This window comes from Glycine max, chromosome 8, assembly GCF_000004515.6.
Source record: "Glycine max cultivar Williams 82 chromosome 8, Glycine_max_v4.0, whole genome shotgun sequence".
NCBI classification, from domain to species: Eukaryota; Viridiplantae; Streptophyta; class Magnoliopsida; order Fabales; family Fabaceae; genus Glycine; species Glycine max.
Window position 1 is genome coordinate 22,301,073 of NC_038244.2, and position 14,198 is coordinate 22,315,270.

Sequence of the window (14,198 nt, forward strand, 5' to 3'; positions counted from 1 at the left end):
ATACAAATGACCATTTAATAATTTCATTCAAGATAATAAATGTTAGTATAATTTATGCAATCACAAGAAGAAAAAAAAAGAGATAAAAAAATAAGATAAAAAGAAATGAAGAAAAAAAAGATGTATGTTAAAAAAAATTCTTGAGAAAATTTAACTTAGGTTTTCTAAGTGTGGGTCTAAGAAATGAGGTGGAATATTATTAATAGTAAAAAAAGTTTTTATTAGCCAACGTAATTGTTTTAGAGAACATAAAAATAATTATATTCTTATTCATTCACAAATTATTATGTATTATAAATTTATTAATTTTAACAAAATTTTGTCTATACTTATAATATATATTTTTATAATAATTACGTTAATTTAAAACAATATTAACATTTCTGAGTGATTGAAAATGTAACTTTTTTCACTAACATATTTAAACTCATACTGTTTCTTTTCTTTTTTACAGCTAAACTCATACTGTTAAATCTTAGTTTTACTGAGGTGGTCCATTATTGAGATGGGCCATGTGGAATTCTCGGAAGAGATGTAGTATATGGGGAAAATTCTTTGTGTATCCGGCGTTTATTTTTATATCCAACACTTTTTCATTTTTTCCAAAATTACTCTGGTTAATAAATGGATTTAAGAGGCTTACTTGTTATACGGATTAACAATTCTCATATATTCATATGGATTCACAATTCGTATCCGTATGTATGGATTAGAAATTTTTAAATTTTTTTTTCTAAAAAATATTTTACAAATTAATTTAAAATTAATGACTCATGCAGGATTCGAATATGTGGCTTTATATATGTAAATAAATTAATTATTAGATCAAAATTAATTATTACAAAATTTATTATATAAATTTAATGTGCGTTAAATATACACTAAAAATTTTAGTGTTATATATAATGACATTAATTATTTTATAATATAATTGACTTATTACCTTAGTTGATTAGAACATTATGCTAATGATATGAAAGTCACATGTTTAAATCGTGCATGAGTGATTAATTTGTAAAATATTTTAAAAAAATTATAAAAAAAATCTGTAATATGCGGCATAAAATTCCCAATATATGGCAGTGAGACCAAGGGAAAAAGGACAAAAACTTATTACCTATGATTTTTTTTATTAGAATTAGAGTTTTATTTTAATAATTTATATTAATTTTTAATGTAATTTTAAAAGGATAAAGTTATTTCTTTTATAATAATTTTTAATATTATATAAAATTATTAAAAAAGCATATGTTAATTAATAGAATTATTAAGAATATGCGATGGAAGAATTTCAATTTTTTATTTCAAAACATATTTTTATTAATTCTGTTAAGACTTAAATATATTTTTGATATTTATAATTTAGTGTGTTTTTTATTTTTGCTTCTATAAAAAATTATTTTAGTCTTTATAAAACGTGTTTGTTTTATTTTTTGTATTTAAAATACTATATATAAAAATATATTAATGTTTAAAGTGTTATCTAAAGCACTTTAAGAATGAAAAATAAAACAAACACATCTTATAAAAACTAAAATGCTAAATTACAAGAAAAAAAAATGTATTTGAGCCTTATTTTAATATCAAAACTACCTTACATAGTTAACATGAAGAGAATTTTTTTTGTTGTTGACCCTACCCAACAAGTAGTCAAGTACCTAACTCTTATTGGCAAGTCTTGCTTTTGATATTAAAAATATATTGTTTGCCTTTTTGACAAAAAATGTGTGTTTTTAATGTAAACTGATGGTTTTTTCTTTTCGAGAAAAATATAAACTTATAGTTAAGGATAATTAAACACATAATTCATTTATGTTTAGTAACTTAAAATAAACCTTATCAAAATTAATTTAAAAATAAATAGGTCCTGAATAACAATGTCAAGTAAGATAATTTAGAATTCAAACAAAAACAAAACAATTGAAGAAAAAAAGTAAATAATGTATGCAGCAACAACACAGAAGGTTTTTATATTGTTGTTTAATGATAAATTATTGTGTATAGTAAATATGTTAACTTTTAAAATTATAATATGATTATTCTAAAGTATATGGAAAATGTACTTTAGAATATATATATAATTTTAAATTTATTATTATATATAATTTTGTCACAGTTTTTAATTATTATTATTCAATCAACAATTATAAGTACACTTTATTCTCTAAACTATGTTTTTTCACTTTAAATGAGGTAAATCATTAAAATAAATCTGTTAAAAGGAATTAATTGATAGTATATTTTCGCAATAAATAGAAATTAAAGTCTAAAAAAGAAATTCTGTGAGCAGAGTCACGTGAGGACGCGGGATTGGCTCTGTTTGTGGGGCCTTCTACAAATGGACCGACGTATGATAAATTCGTGAGATGAATCAAACGCACATTAAAGAAAGTGGGGAAGTTGAAACTGTACATGTGTCAAATGAGAGGAATTTTATATTTAATTATAAGAAGAAAAAAATGGGAGGAACTTTTTACAACGGGGGAAGTGGATACAGATGTTGAGCATTAAGTGTTGAAAATTGCCATAGATATATGATGCATCTTTCTATTTTCAATCTGTTTCTTAGGTGGGTGGGGAGTCTGTACCCAAAATATTTTGTGACGATGGGTAAGGGTTGATAAAGATGTTATTTATTGCTGATTTTGAATGGTTTGGTATTTTATGCAACAAGCAGAGGTTATTTTGGGTACAACTCTACAGTGTACACTACAGGGTGAGATTCAATTGAATGTACCTGTGTAATCAAATCAATGCCAAATAAGATGTCAAATGAAAGCAACTTTTTAATACATTATTCTTTTCATTTTAGGAAAAGATAAAACATGAAAACTAATGTTAACTTCATGTATTTACATCTGTAAAAAAAAATCATGTATTGATCCATATTTGTATCACACCTTAAAATTTATTATTATTTTTATCCATAAAAATTAAATATGATATCAAAAAATTTATAACATTCACAGGTATTTATCAATTATTTAAGTTAAATTTTATTGATACTCATAATTTATTCTAAATTTAAATGAAGGTGATCCGTAAATAACTTTTTCTTTTTCTTTTCTTTCTCTTCTCCTAGTTAAATTATTCATTTGATCCCTATAGTTTCAGGATTTGTATATTTTAGTTTCTATAGTTTGAAAGTAATTTTTAGTTTCCATAATTTACATTTTAATTATCTTTTAGTCCCTATAATTTAAAAGTAATTTTTTACTTTTTATAATATATATTTTAATTCTCTTTTAGTCCCTATAGTTTAAAAGTGATATTTTTAGTCCCGATAATTTATATTTTAATTATCTTTTAGTTCTTATTATAAAAAATATATAAAAATAACTAGCTATAAATTAATTATCAATTATCAATTATTTTTTTATTATAAATTATCTTGAGATAAATTAATTACAAATTACTTGCTAATATTTTTGTAGTTAATTATAATTAATAATATTACTCATATATTTGATGATAAGAATTAAAAGGAAATTAAAATATAAAGTATAAAAACTAAAAAAACCACTTTAGGAATTAAAATGAAATTAAAATATAAATAATAAGGACTAAAAAAATCACTATATGAACTAAAAAAAATTAAAATATAAATTATAGGAACTAAAAAAATTATTTTAAAATTATACAAAATAAATGAGTAATTAAACTTTAGGAAGCAAATGAATAATTAAAGGTTATTATTATTATTATGTATACAACAACTATACGTACAAGTCCAATACTAAGGCTTTTCTTCTTTCTTTTCTTTTTCAAATCTAACCTTGCATTTTTCTTTTGTAGTCACTCGTTAGCAACTTGCTTCCATTATTCTTCAGTAAGTCCCATGCACCAGATATGTGCACTGAAATAGTACTCATCTCATCCAATTTTTTTCCTATTCTTAAAACCTTGTGTTTAGTTTTTTCCCACTTTAGTTTCACCAAGATTCCCTTATAAATTTTAATCAATCACAATCAAAGTCGTATAAAAAGCCACTAATAATGCACAAACTGTATAACAATGACTCCCTTATAAATTATAATCAATCACAATCAAAGTCATAAAAAAACCATTAATAATGCAATATATATATATATATATATATATATATATATATATATATAATCATGGGAGAATATTATTTTATCCAAAAACAATTAAAAATAATCATTAGATTAAAATATTTAAAATTTCATTAAAATTTAATATATCATCAAATCTCTAAACGATTAATTAAACAACAAATAAATTTATAAAGATTTTAATTATTATTTTCTAAAATATCTCACTCATTACCATTACGATTGTTGTTATTACCACCATGATTACGGCTACGCCCATTATCATAATTGTCACCATCGTCAATCACTACCACATTTGTCATCATGACCTTTGTCGTCGTCGTTATCACCACCATGATTATCATTGTTACCAGTTGTCATCAAATATCACCACCTTTATCATCGTCGTTGCTGCCACCACCATTGTCGTGAGTAGCGATGGTGACAATGGTCATGCCAATTAATATAATGACAATCATGGTGATGATAATGAGTTAACAATAATTAAGATATTTTATAACATGATTTGTTTGACTAATTTTTTTTAGAGATTTAATGATTATATTATATTTTAACTTTGATTTTTAAATATTTTAATCTCAACTGTCTATTATTTTTTAATCATAATCCAATGACAGTTATTAATTGTCATCATATTCCCACGTAAGAAAATGTTCTCACGGAAGTATATGGGAGGAAATCCACTTAATCTAAGAATAATTCTTTTAGAATTATTCATCATCATTTATTTTCTTAAGATCTAATGGTTATTCGAATAAGTAAATTCCTTGTCTTTCTATATAGTATACTATAATATAAAGTTGGTGTCAGAAGTGCCAACATAAAAGTACATAAAACAGAAAAAAGGGAGATGAAATAACAAGGTTAAGAGATATTTATATTTCAATACAATATAAATATTATGTTATATTTGACAAAATTAACTAAAAGCTGAAAAATTAATCAAAAGTATAAAAATTAGTTGGTAGCTAAAAGCATGTAGCCGAAGGTTAAGAAATATTTGTATCTCAATATAATATAAATACTAAGGCTATGATTGACAAAATTAACTAGAAAATGAAAAGTTAATTAGAAGTTAAAAAAATTAGTTGATAACTAAAAAATTTTAAGTTAATTTATTAAATCATAAGTGTTTGGTAAAATTAGTTGTTGAAGTAAATAAAAAATATAAAATGACATATTTAAAAAGAATAATAAGAAATTTGAATAAATATTTTATGGATAAAAAGTTAAAAACTAATATTTTTAAAATATTACTTCAAGTAGCATTTCAAAAAATATTATAAACTACTTAAAAAAATTTATTTACTTAATAATAAAACAAGTTTTACCACTAGTGAAAAAAAACTAATAACTAACCAAAATAATTTGCTAAACATAACCTAAATAACCCTGCTAGATACACCTACCACCAGAAAAAACAACATATACTGATGTCAAACCCCTTCTAAAGGCTACACGTACATAAGTTTCTAAGGACTCAAGGTTCCTTCATTGTTTTACAAGTCACAATTAATATTTATTTAATCAAATAATTAAAACTGTTTTATAACTCATAATTATTAGATTTATTCAATTTCTAAATTTAAAATAAAACAAAATCCCAAGTAAACTTTGTCCAAGAAAAGCAGTTAAAAAAGTCTGAAATCCCAAGTTTAAGGTTTTTTTTTTTTTTTTTTACTTTTTTATTAATCTCAATTTCTCACATATGACAATGATAACACATTAAAAGAATTAGACAATGAACTTTTATTGTATATTTACTATATAGGAAGGTTGGGCCGGATTCATCTAATTTTTTTTTGGTACTAATAGGAAAGAAAAAGTTCATCTAGTTTAAAACTAATGAACACGTTATTTAACTAAATTTTAATTAGGTACACTAAAAAATACCCGCAAAAATGTAAATTAGGCAGAATTCAGTGAACTTACTTACACCCCAACTTCCTATTATTTATAAATAGCACTGGAAATAATTCTTAAATTAGGCAGAATTAAGGGAATTTACTTGCACCCCTACTTCCTATTATTTATAAATAGCACTAGCAATAGAATTATTTCACGTCTTGGAATCATCTATAAAGTGGACAATTTCTACTTTTTATTCAATATACCGACAATGCTTGCATGTTTCTATATTATATATATTTATATGTTTCATGTAGCTATATTGAATTTTTGTAAAAAAAGAAATATAGACTGATACTTCACTGATATACATATAAAAGAAATATCCAAAAATATCGATATGGAATACGTATTGAATACAAATATCTAAAGAAAATTGAAGTATCGATGCTTTGCAGGTTAACACTTTTCATACTGATAGAATATTTTAATAATTCGTGCAAAATAATGCTGCGTTTTTTTTTCCTGATCTTCAGCGAAACAATTCTTTTCATTTTTGTAGTTTTTTAGTATTCATTTGCGTTACTGAATTTGTTTTTGTCACGCCTAGAAAATATCTTGTCTGCAGATTAGACCATGAAGGCACCGGCAAACAATTTGAAAAAAAAGTAAAGTAGGAACGTAGGCAATAGAATGATTAGACGTAGAATTAACATTTTGCAAAAAGCGTAGATATATAAGCAAATGGTTTTCTGATTTTTGGTTGTTTTTTTTACTATATGATTAGATGTTAAAAGGAATAAAGAAAAAGAAAAATGAGAGAAATAATAATAAATAAAAATTTAGATTGTTTAAAATTTAAATTGAAAAGGTGAAGAAAGAAAATAAAATAAAAAGTTAAATAGTTTCTTCACTTATTTAATTAAATAAAAAAATAATTTCAGGACCAGATTTTGCCCACTTTGCTATATATCAGTCCATCGAGAATTAGATGTAACTAGTGTCCTTTATGGTTTATTTGAAGAGGTATACATGTCCATCTTCCACAAAAGCTCAAATAGGATTAACTATGCTTTTAATTTTTTATTTTTTTTTAAATAACTAAACTTTGATCTTTGTAAGTTCCAGAATTTTTGTTCTGTACCGTCAGCTACCACTATTACTATTAGATGATTATGTGACATGAGTAAATTAGTAAAAGGTAAACCTGTAAAAGTGAAGAAAGAGGAAGGTGTCGTATACTCGTATTTTTTATTTGATTTTGGAATAATTTGATATTAAAATATCTTTGATTTGATTTTAGTTTATTTGAATAATCGGTTTCTGTATTTTTTTTATTTCTCGGTTTGAGTTTAGGAGATGAAGATTTTTTATTTTTTTTTTACTTCTGGGAAATTTAACCACCAGAAATCATTTAACACCTCTCAAACAATTTATGCATACATTTTCTACCTGTTTAAAACCGCCAGAAAATAAATATAATAAAATATTATTAAAATTAACGTCACGTTATCATGTTAAAAAAAATTAACAGCAGAGATTAAAATAGGTGACAGAATAAAAATTGAAAAAAACTAAGACGATCAAAATTTAATTTAAGATTTAAAAATGAAAAATTAAAAAAGTTCATAAAGTAAAAACATATAATCGGCCCAGCTAAGTCTGTAAATTTCCGAAATCTTTATACGATTTCAACTTTCAAGTACGCTAGTAGGCAGTGGAACTCTAAATTGACTTGCATTGTTAACTTTTTTATATGCAATGTAGGATTATATCATTTCATTTAAATTTTGAGCATGAATATACGAGGGAATACACTTAGATACTAGATAAAATAACATGAAAATTTGTCTGACCATGCATTGCTATAGCTATATTTTGCATGTGAAGCTGCATAATCCAAATCAAATTATTCCTTACTTATTATATCTATTATCTCCCTTATTTTGTTATTAATGGACAGATTTAATTGCATTAATTGTCCCATTTTTTTCACAGTATCCCAAACAAATGCACTCCAACTTAGAAAACATTGCAAATTTTGTTTGATAAAACTGTCACAATTAATATATAAAAATGTCACAAAATTATCTTAATTGTGGCCATTTTTGTTGGGGCGAAATTCACAATGTCTTTGTAAATTTGGGGCAAAATCCGTGAAAAAAAAATGGAAAATAAAATTTGCCACATTGCAAAACTAATTATTGTGTATTTCACAACTGATTAGCTTTCTCATACATAGGGGTGAGAATATGCTAGGCCGGCCTACAGGGGCCTACGACCTGGCCTGGCCTAACCTATTTAATTAAAAGGCTAGGCTCAGGCTTTTTTAAAAGCCTATTAAATTAAATAGGTCAGGCTTAGGCTTATTAAAAAGTCTTATAAGCCTGATAGGCCGGCCTATATATATATATATATATATATATATATATATATATATATATATATATATATATATATATATATTATTTTTTGGGTACAATTAATATTATTTTTTAAAACAAACTAGCAGATTTCATTCCTATAATTAAGTAAAATTTTAATTACAAGGTGTGAGTTTCTTTATATTTCTCATTATTTTTATTAGTTTTCTTATTTCTATTAACAATTCCTTTTTCTATTCCTATTAGGTTTCCTTTATTCTAGAGCAAATAAAAATCATATCCTATCATATCCTACATTCTTATACAAAAATCATATCCTATTACGTTCCTATACAAAAATCATATCCTATCATATGCTATTACGTTTCTATACAAAAATCGTATCCTATCTTATAGTGGATATGGAGGAGCTAATGATAAAATGACGTTACTATTAATTTTATTGATAGATATTTTATGCACCGGTTCTGTTCAAATAGAATGGAGATGTAGGCTTTATTTTTTTATTGTAATAATTAATATGTTGGTTTGATAGACTTGGATGATACTACCTCAAGTATGAGGTTTTCTTTTGTTTTAGATTATTTTATATCATTTGGTGATTTCTGTTTATATTATTAATATATTTTTAGGACCACCAACTAAATTAACGTTAGATTAAAAATTAAGACAAATTATATATTAAGGCCTTGTTTAGCCTATTATAGAAGGTGTGTTATTTTTTTTTTTTGTAAAAACAACTAGGAATATTAAAGATTTAATGTGAAGAAGATTTTTAAAAAGGCTTTTAAATAGGCTACCAAGCCAGGCTAGGCTTTTAAAAAGGCCAGACCGAGCCAAAATAAAAGCTTTTGATAGGCTATAGGCCAGGCTCAGGCCTCAAAAATTAATCGTAAGCTAGGCTCAGGCCTTTTAAAGCCTGGCCTGACCTGGCCTATTCCCACCCCTACAGTCATACACAACTAATTACCGTGTATTTCACATTCCCTCTTTTGTGTATCAGGTATTGTATAAATACTCATCTAGTTAAAGTGATAATGAGATAGTTTGTTTAAACCTAAAAGAAAAACAATTATGAAAGAAGTTTAAACAAATCAGCCCAATTTAACTTTTACATTTTATTGATAATTCTCACAGAGCATAAAAATAGTTTTAAACAATTACAAAATTGCGAATTTTATCAACCAATGGAGCATAAGGATGAATTTGGAGAACAACTTGTGTAACCACTGAAGCACAACTTTAGAATCAGACTCACAGATAATCCTTCTCAAACCTTTCAGCCAAGCAAGGTTGAGGCCATGATAAATGCCATGGAGCTCGGCATAGGCAGCTATTTTGTTCCACTGCCAAGCTCCTTCAACATTGATGTCACAAAGAGTTAGGTGAGCATCATGAATGTTAACATAGTCAACCTTGTCACAGAAATGACCATGAGAGGACCATCGATCAAACTAGAGAGAGATGTCCCCCTTACCAACACGGAATCTAAATTTATGATGAGGTTGATAATGTTAGAATTTTAGCATAACCTTATAAAATACCAATAACTACCAGAAACACATCATATTAAATTATTAAGAGGAATTATGAAGAATACCTGAATTTATAATACGCAACAGAATTAACAATTATAAGGAGCAATTGGTTTGATGATCTTTCTCGACCAAATCATCATTTTCCTTTGTTGGAACTTTTGTTTTCTTGTCAAATGGAGAGAAGAGAATACAGTTTCTTGATTTGGTGTATTGGAGACTACGAACGTGCTTTAGGTTTTTAACCTATTAGAGTTTTCATTATTCTTTAACATGCCAAACCGATTTCCGCTTATTAAGCCCATATTAATTTTCTGATGATGTCTAATAGGCTCACCAAATTAGATCACTTATATTGAGCCCATAAAAAAAATATAAATAACTAATATAAATGTATGTAACACACATTAATTAATTATGAATTATAAAATTCTTAACAATCTCCCACTTGGACTTCAAATTAACTTTAGTCATTTATACTACAAAAGTCCTTAGGTGCACAACCGTATGCTATTTACTTTTAGACTTCTCTTAAACAATTTGGTCCATCTTATACAGTAACACAAAATCGTTGTAGTTTTCATCACTATCCAACGTGATTGAGCTACAATGATCATCAATGTCACATATACTTGATGATATAGATCAAATATGGATAAGCGACATGAAAATAACATGTAATATGATTTTATTCATGTTCATTTTCAACTAGTCCAAATTTTATTTTTTATAGAGAACAATCCAAACACAACATAAATATTGCAAACAAAACAAGCTCCGAATGAAATGGTAAACTTCAACTTTATTTTATAGAAAATTCAATCTATACAAATATCTGAAAAACATAAAACATAGAACATAAATGAGATTTTCACTAAACTAAGATACTATAAGGAACCACACCCATATGAGCAATGTGCTCATGAAAAACTTTAGGTACCAAATCTTTTGTAATTGGGTCAACTAGCATATCATTAGTCCTTAAATATTCTATGAAAATCTGTTTATTCTGAACTCTTTCCTTAACAAATCATTAATCCTATTGTTGTGGAGTAAAGAATTGTTGATTTATTGTCACAATAAATTTTCAATGGTCTTTTAATGCCATTGACCACACGCAAACCAGTGACAAAATTTCTCACCCATGACCCATGGTTGGATGCCTCAAAACAAGCAATGAACTTCGCGACCATGATCAAAGAAGCTACAAGAGTCTGTTTAGCAAACTTCCAAGAGATAGTTCCTTCAACCAACATAAATATATATCAAGATGTGGAGCGTTTACTGTCTTGACATCCAACAAAATCAGAGTCTGAGTACCTAATGATCTCTAAATTCTCAGACTTCTGATAAGTGAGCATGTATCCTTTTGTTCTCTTTAGGTAACACATCACACGTTTTGCTATTTTCCAATGCTGCATTCCAGGTTACTCAAATATCTGCCCAAAACTCCTACTACAGATGCTACATCGGGATGGGTGCAAACTTGAGTATACATTAGACTTTCTACTGCTGACACATAAGAAATCTTTTGCATCTCTGTTCTTTCAAGGTCATTACTAGGGCATTGGTTGAGACTGAATTTATCTCCTTTGGCTATTGGGGTATCTCTTGGTTTACTATTTTTCATGCCAAATTTATCTAGGACCTTATCAATATAACTTTCTTGTGACAACCTTAGGATACCTTGAGAACAATCTCTTAGTATCTTATTACCTAACACAAAAGAGGCTTCTCCAAGATTTTTTATTTCAAAATTTTTCATCAGAAATTTTCTAGTCTCTTGTAAGAAGCCTACATCATTACTAGCAAGCAATATATTATCGACATATAATACCAAGAATAAGTATTTACTCCCATTGAACTTGTGATATACACAATCATCAACTGCATTTGCCTCAAAACCATACGAGGTAATGATTTGATGGAACTTGTAATACCATTGACGAGAAGCCTGTTTCATACCATAGATGGATTTATTTAGTTTGCAAACCATAGACTTTGAGTCGCCTGATAACAAATTTTTTGGTTGCATCATATAAATCGTTTTTTCAATGTCACCATTTAGAAACACAGTCTTAACATCCATCTGATGTAGCTCTAAATCATAATGAACTACCAGTGTCATTATTGTTCTAAAAGAATCCTTTGAAGATACTGGAGAAAAAGTTTCTTTGTAGTCAATGCCTTCCTTTTGGGTAAAACCTTTAGCAACTAGATGAGCCTTATATCTCTCGACATTGCCTTTTGAATCCCTTTTGGTTTTAAATATTCATTTGCAACCAATAGGTTTCACACCTTTAGGTAATTCGACAAGATTCCAAATGTCATTGCCTTGCATAGATTTCATCTCATCTTTCATGGCATCGATCTAATCTTGATAGTTAGAACTACACATAGCTTGACAGAAGTTGATTGGATCATCCTCTGTTAAACCAATGTCATCCTCATGCTCTTGGAGAAAGATAATATAATCATTTGGGATTGAACTTCTCTTCTCTCTAATAGATCTTATAAGGTTGTTGTATAGGTATTTGAGAGAGAACCTCATTATTGTCTTGTTCTTGAACAATGTCATCAATAATAATTGGAACATTGCTTTCTATTACTGGCGTTGTTTCTTGAACAGTAATAGGTATGAGGACTTGAGCACTATAAATAACAAGTTCTTCCTTAAAGACAACATTCATTATGTTCTCTTCCTTCCCAAACTCAAATTCCTCAAGAAATCTTGCATTTCCCATTTCAAAAAAGGATCGTAAAGTGAGATCGTAAAACTTATAGCCCCGAGAGCGTTCGTCATAGTCAACAAAATAGCAACTAATTGTTCTTGAATCCAGCTTTCTTTCATGCGGCCTATAAGGCCGTGCCTCAGCCGGACAACCCCAAATATGCAAGTGTTTAATGCTTGGCTTTTTCCTAGTCCAAAGTTCATAAGGAGTTTTGTTAACTACTTTACTTGGCATCCTATTAAGGATGTAAGTTGCGATCTTTATGGCTTCTCCCCAAAATGACTCTAGCAAAGAAGAATGACTAACCATACTTCTCACCATATCCTTAAGAGTTTGATTTCGTCATTCTGCTACACCATACATGCTAGGTTTGCTTGGCATAGTGTATTGCGAAACAATTCCACACTCTTTGAGAAGAAAATGAAAAATGTCTTGGATGTTGTTCTCTTGATCCATCGTATTTGCTATAGTACTCACCCTTACGGTCAGATTTGACAGCCTTAATTTTCTTTCCAAGTTGAACTTCAACTTCAACCTTGAAACTCTTAAAAAGTCTAGGGATTGGGACTTTTCATGTATCAAATATAGGTAACCGTATCTAGAGTAGCCATCTATGAATGAGATAAAATATTGTTGCTCGTTCCAAGAACGTGTTGGAAAAGGACCACAAATATCCGTATGTGCTAGTTCCAAGACGTCTTTAGCTCTTTCAGCACTTAATTTCTTCATGTTTGTTTGTTTTCCTTTTATGCATTCAACACAGACTTCAAAGTCTGATAAATCTAAAAGTTCAAGAATTTCATCCGACACAAGTCTCTGAATTTTGTGTTTAGATATATGACCTAAGTGTTTGTTCCATAAGGTGATTGAATTCTCATTTACTTTTCATTTTGTACTACGTGGTTTGTTTGCAGTATTTGGTTATAGGAACAAATAACATCTAGCATATATAGATTATCAATTAAAAAATCGGAACCAGTCAAATTTGAATTTTGGCAGGGACTAACTTTATTATTTCCAAATGAACAAGAAAAACTAAATTTTTCGAAACTAGAAATTGAAATCAAATTTCATCCAAAAGAGGGTACAACAAAAGTCTAAAATAAATCCAAATAAAATCCAGTTTTTAACTATAATCTAAAAGTTCCTATAGCCTCCACCACAACCCTTTTGTCGTCGTTCCACAAGCAACCCTGCATGGTTACACTTATGTGAGTAGTAGCACCATAATTCATCCACCAAGTATCTTTAGCTAAAAAAGCTAAATTAACTTCAGAACAAACAAGAGTTACCCTTAGTTTTCTTCTTTTTTATTTTTTTATTCTAAGAGGTCGAGCTTAAATAAGCACTTTTAGTCGTCTCTCTGCAGTCGCTCCTCCTCTTGCACACAATGAGGTATAAAATCATTAAGGGACCATTTGTCCTTCTAAGTGTTATATAGCTCACTTTGAATTGCCCAAAGTGTGCAGAGGAAGTGAGATCAAAACTAAATACACGAGCAGGTTGCAGGTTGATAACTAATGTGCATAAGCATATTTTATTCTATAATTAAGATGTATAGGAATTATCAAATTTCTCTTCTCTTTTACTGCCTCTTTTTGTGTGAATCATTGGAATCTTGAC